This window comes from Lathyrus oleraceus, chromosome 1 (genome assembly GCF_024323335.1).
Source record: "Lathyrus oleraceus cultivar Zhongwan6 chromosome 1, CAAS_Psat_ZW6_1.0, whole genome shotgun sequence".
Classification (NCBI taxonomy): Eukaryota; Viridiplantae; Streptophyta; class Magnoliopsida; order Fabales; family Fabaceae; genus Lathyrus; species Lathyrus oleraceus.
Window position 1 is genome coordinate 256,669,909 of NC_066579.1, and position 6,000 is coordinate 256,675,908.

Consider the following 6,000-nt stretch of genomic DNA (forward strand, 5'->3'; position numbering starts at 1 on the left):
GTGCAATGTGAAGTACCATTTGGAAGAATTTCATGATCTAATTCAATTCAACAATGCATGGCTTAATGCAACACCTTCAGCATGACATGTGCAGACTTTTGGACCTTTCCTAATCATTCTTTGGGATTTGTACACGCCCATGCAAGCTCATGATGAAGGTTACTATTTTTTAACATTGAAATAAAAATGTGTAAAAAGCAATGGCATTGGCTATAAATACAAGAGCAATGAGATTAAAACTTCATCAACATATTGCCCAAGCTATGCTAGACTGATCCAAACCCTCATTTCCATAGAATTTATGAAATTTCTCTTGAAATCGAGATTGGACTTCATCTTCTATTTGGAAATTCAAACTCTAGAAATTCACTTCCCTTTTCATCTCTATTGGCTTATACAAGCAAGAGGAAGAGAAAGCAAGCAAATCCAGATCAAGATCAAGTGAAATTGGATCAACTCAAAGGTGATTTTTTAGAAATTTCATCTCTTCGATTCTATCTCAATTCTTCACCATTCTTTGTGATTTTTGGTTGTCTGAAGTCCTACCAATGTAGGCAACAAGATTGAGTTGCTTTGAGGTCAAATCGAAGCAACTCAGTTCATGATCCTCAAAATTCAAATCTCGGTATCTTTTTATATACTTGGAATTGGAAAAAATTGAGGCCAGATTCGAGCTCCTGAGCATTTTTTCTTTAAATCCATGTCTTTGTTTTTCATTTTGGTAATGGTTAACGGTGGACCAGTCCGATGAGATCCACCGGAGAAGAAGATCGGAGCCCTAGCTTCGATGATGTGTTGTCACACCTCTCAACCATAGGATCCATTCATAATGTTTTAATCTTAACCCTTGATTCTGATTACCACGTGTACAACGCATTTGACTTGGTGCATGGTGGAACGCGCGCGTGTGGCCGTCAGATCTGCCACCTCAATTAATGAGGGAGATCTGATGGCCCCTGATTTTCCATATTCTTTTATTTTTCATTTAATTGTGTTATTTTGATTAATTCGTATTAATTTCATTTTTAATCCAAAAAATATGGGACTTTCACCAAAAATCTTTAAATATTTTCCACTTTCATATTCTGATTTAAAATTATTTTTTGATTAATTTTGATATTTTTCATGAATTAATTGTTTTTATGCATATTTTAAATTGTTTAAAAATACTTCTGACTTTTCAAAAATCATGAAAAAATTTGTCTAAGATCCTTTGACCTTATTTGACCTAGGATAAATCTCTTGGCCATTTATTTGGTGTTTTGAAGAGGTTTTAGGTTTTGACCAAACTAAATTTAATTTAAATGTATTTTTAATTTGATTTTTAATTGATTAATTGTATAAAAATTATGTTAAGCCATTTTTATTGACTTGTAATGTTTGACTATGTGTTTGGGCCTTGGCCAAGGTTGATTTGACTTTTGTTAAGTTAAAATCATGGGATTTAGGGGATTGATGAAATGTACTTCATCTCCCAAAATGAATGAATGATTTTAATTTGATAAAATTCCTCCCATGACCAATTTGTGTTTCTATAATCTCCCCTCCCTCTTCATCTTTAATCCCATTCTATCCCATCTCTTTCATTGACCAATGAAATCTCAAAATCCTAAGGCTAATTGGTTCATCAATAACCTTGTGTTAGATGAACCAATACAAGTATGGATGAGATAGGTTCATCCTTTTGATCTTTTCTTTTAGTGTGTGGTATGTTTTAGGAGTTTGGTCCATTATACCAAATCTCTAACATGCATTAACACCTAAATTTTTATTGCCCGCCCTTAGATAGTTATGACTTCTACATAAGTCCAATTATGATTGCTTAACATAGAGCTAAATTTGTCCCTAAAAGCATAACATTCTAGTAAGTGAGATTGTAAGTCTCCCATCTTTCATGGTATTGTGCGGAAACATGGCCCTTTTTCCTTCCTTTTGGAAGATGTCTTGGTTCAAGGATCCATGCTTGTGAATAGATGGTTGAGTTTTCTCCAAAGAATGACTTAATGAATTGAAAAGAAAAACATCACTAACATCTAATCAACTAACATTTGACTAACTAGTATTAATATTGATTTTAAATTCAAGTCATTTACTTTATGCAATAAAAAATGCAAGTCATTTACCATTCTTTTGTCATTTACATAGCATTTTAATTTGTTTATGTTTATGTCATTTTTCACTTTGCTCATTTGAGCCGTATATTGTGATTGTACATATTTGTTTGTGTTTGTGATCTTAGGACCTTAAAATACTTAATAAACAACAAAAACCCTAAAAGAAATGTTTGTGTGGACTGTTGGGTTTGATTTGAGCTTTGGACTTAGAATTAGGCAACATTCCATGAGCAAAAGAACTTGGCTAATGCCAACATTTTTGAGACTAAGTTATTGTGATTTGAGCTCTCATCTGATGCAAGTATTGGGATCCACTTGAGTTCATCTGCTACCTGGTCTTGATGCAACTGTTATTTTGATCTCGTGCTACCCCTTATTCTGAGCAAAAATCAAGAAGTGTCTCATCTGATACATGAGAAGACAAAGAAGATTGTTAGATATGGATTTGTCTGCTTGGATGTGGCCATCTTTATTTGATGCCTTGCTCTTCATATTGCTAATTGCTTGCTGATTATTGCTTGATTTGAAGTCCAAAGGGAAAGTGGGTTTTCTATATGACCTTCTTGTCTGTTGGATTGCATCCTATTGGTTAGATATTTTCAACTCTTAACTTTTAATTTTATGGTTAGGATTAGTCTCTTCATCTCCTCCCACTTCTTAAATTTTAAAATCTCTCCCCCTTTTAAAAAAAACTTTCTTTGCTTGTGATTTCAAAACTTAGACTCTTATTGCAAATTAGAAACTTTGGCCTTATGTCATTGCTTTTTTTTAAAACTCTTTTCTTAAATCAAACTTGTAAATGAACTTAACCATATTGACTTAAAATTTCAAAAGACAAAAAGAACTAACACTCATTCAAACTTTTGGACCTTTTGTGCCCCTTTTAAACTTAACTTTTGATTAAAAGCAATCCACTCATTTTGAAATTGATACCACGAACTACGAGGTTTTGATCCCTTATTTTTATGTTGGTACGTAGGCACAAGTCTGAAGGTCTTGTCAATCACAAAAATATAATCAATTAATTCTTTTCTCATCCCCATACTCTATTTGTTGCAAACATATTTTATACCAAAAACACATACGCGCATAAAAAAGGGCTCCCTATGGGTACCTAGGACACTTTGGGTTCTAACACCTTCCCTCTGTGTAACCAACCCCCTTACTTGTAATCTTTGGCATTTTATTAGTTTTGATTTGAAAACTTCTTATCTTTGGGTTTTGTTCGTACTTTTCCCTTTTCCTTTGGAAACAATAAAAGTGCAGTGGCGACTCTGGTTTTATTGACGTTAAAGTTATCCATAGTTTGATGGTCATGAATTTACCGCTACAGAAATTAAGTGGCGGCTCTGCTGGGAAGTAATCCTCAGTGGGTTTAGACTACTTTTTTATGTGTATATATTTGTATATTTGATGTTTGTGTGATATAATCTGCTTGTTGTGCTTGGTGATCTCTGAGTGGTGAGATAAGTTCTAACCCGAACTTGAGTGCAATTAAGATAAGAGGATGGTATAGTCCTATTCGACTTGTGTGGAGTAGTCCTTAACAAGTTGGCTTGAGACCCATCTACTCAGTGGAGACCCTTTTGGAGCTATTGATGTCACACAAGTTATTTGTGGTTAGTGTAGCACCTCAAATTTGCACCTATCATTGTACATACATTTTCATATTAGGTCATAACATAACATGGTCCACTGCATAGCATTGCATTGTCCCATTTGCCTCAAGTGCAAGCCAATCAAGAAATTAGGTCAAATTGATCAGGAGATCAGTCAACCAAGCAAGCAAGGGTATTTCTCAAGGAGCCAAGGCCTTAGGGTTGGTCCAACATGTTCACATGACTTGGAGGTCCAGTTGAAGTGTTTAAGTCAAGGGTTGGATGTCCAGAAGTCATCAGTTCATGCACAATCAGTCAGAAACCCTAAGAAAAGTCAAACTTGGTCAACTGTGGTTGATTTTATGGTTTTAATGGATGGATTTGGTTTGAGAGAGATTATTCATGTCCCAATAGGCCTCATGTATCATGGCAAACAACATCATTGAAGAATTTGAAGCCAATCAGAAAATTTCCAAAAATAGAAACTGGACCTGTAATTTTAACTGCCAAAAATGGAAACTTCTTGATCCCAAACTTACATTATGATACAAGCTTCAAATAAATTTTTGCCCAACATGAAAGTTGGAGATCTTGTTCTCCCATTTCCAAAAAGTCCAAGAACTCTCAATTCCCATGTATGGTTGTCAAGATATGATCAATTCATTTTCACAAAATCTTGAACTTCAAAAGGCCATATCTCTCAAACCATTTGGCCAAAATTGGTGAGGTTTTTTCCAACAAACCACATTTAACCTCCTCTTTCCAAAAATGTAAATTTCATGCACCAAAACATCACCATGCAAAATGGCCCTTTTTGAACTATCATGTTTAAATTCAAGTGAAGTGAAAATTTGAAGTTTTGATTTAAGCAATTTCTATCAAATTGGCCAATTAGGATTGACTTGAGACATCATTTCTGACTTGCCAAAGGCCCAAAATCGTGCAGCATACACCCTCCTTGTGCACTTGGTTGAAGATTAGCAAAATGGCAATTTTACTTATTTTGAGATAATGGTGATTAGCATCTGTTTAGCAGACTTAAAACAGAAGTATATAAATATTATTTCTGCCATTTCAACCCTAGCAGCAGCCATCCATCACACAGAAAACTCCCATTTCTCTCAATTCTCATTTTCCTCATTTTTGCATTTTTCTGTCAAAACTCCAAAATACTCGAGCAACTCTTGTTGGTTTCTTCACCTAGCCATCATTTGGAGCTCTTTTGAAGCAGCAAATCCCAACTGTGCAGCACCTTTCATGTTCTGTTTTCTCCATGGACCAACAATGGTGACTCGCGAGTTGAACATTTCCAAGCATCATTGAGCAAAGTACTTCAAGCATCCATCATTTCAAAGCATAAGGAGTATCTGTTTTGATCTCTTACAACCAGAAAACCACTGCTCCACTCTTTTCTTCGAAATCAAGTAAGTGCTCGAGTCTCACCATTTACCAAATTATGCCATGCTTAGGATAGGTCTTTTGATGCTGATTCCATTGCAACTTGTCTCATTTAAAATGGTTAAGATACGCATGAGAAATCTGGAATTGAATTTTTATGATCAAATATGTTTTCACTCGATTTGCCTTGCTTGAAGTGATTTATTGAAAATGGATGGCATATTCGTGTTGTATGTTGTCTGATGGTTCCATTGATGCACTTGATTTGTTGTTCTGGGCATAAAAAATTTCGAGCTGATTGGAAGGGATGATGATTCACTGTTGTTCATAAACCCTAAAGAGAACCCAGAAACATGAACTCGTGATTGTGTTTGTTTGTTGTTTGTGTTGTGATTGCATGAAGAACATTGTTAATTGCCATGATGTTTTTGAAATGCTGGTTGAAACTCGTTTTGTGATAATGAACATGAAGTTGATTACTGTGTACAAACCCTAAAAAAAATCTGCCCAGAAACACGATTGGTCCCCTGTTCACGTTCATACATGCTGTTGTTACTGTTTTATTGTTGCTAGCCAATCAAAACATTTGGTTTCCTCGTCCCTGTACGCACTGTTTTGATTAATGAGGGTGTTATTACCAGAATGCCACTCGGTCAACATGTTGACCTAGTATTCCATGTTCTTTTGTTCATTTTATTCCATTTGATCACTCAACTTACAAAATTCACAATTCACTCATTTCAATTCCAAAATTCATGCCAATTTTTGCATCATGCTCACATGAATGTCTATTATTTTATCGTGATTTTTAATATTTTTTTGGATGGCTGGATTTCTGATGGCATTAGGTTTCTTGACATGTATGCTTATTTTGTACCCTTTGCCAATTC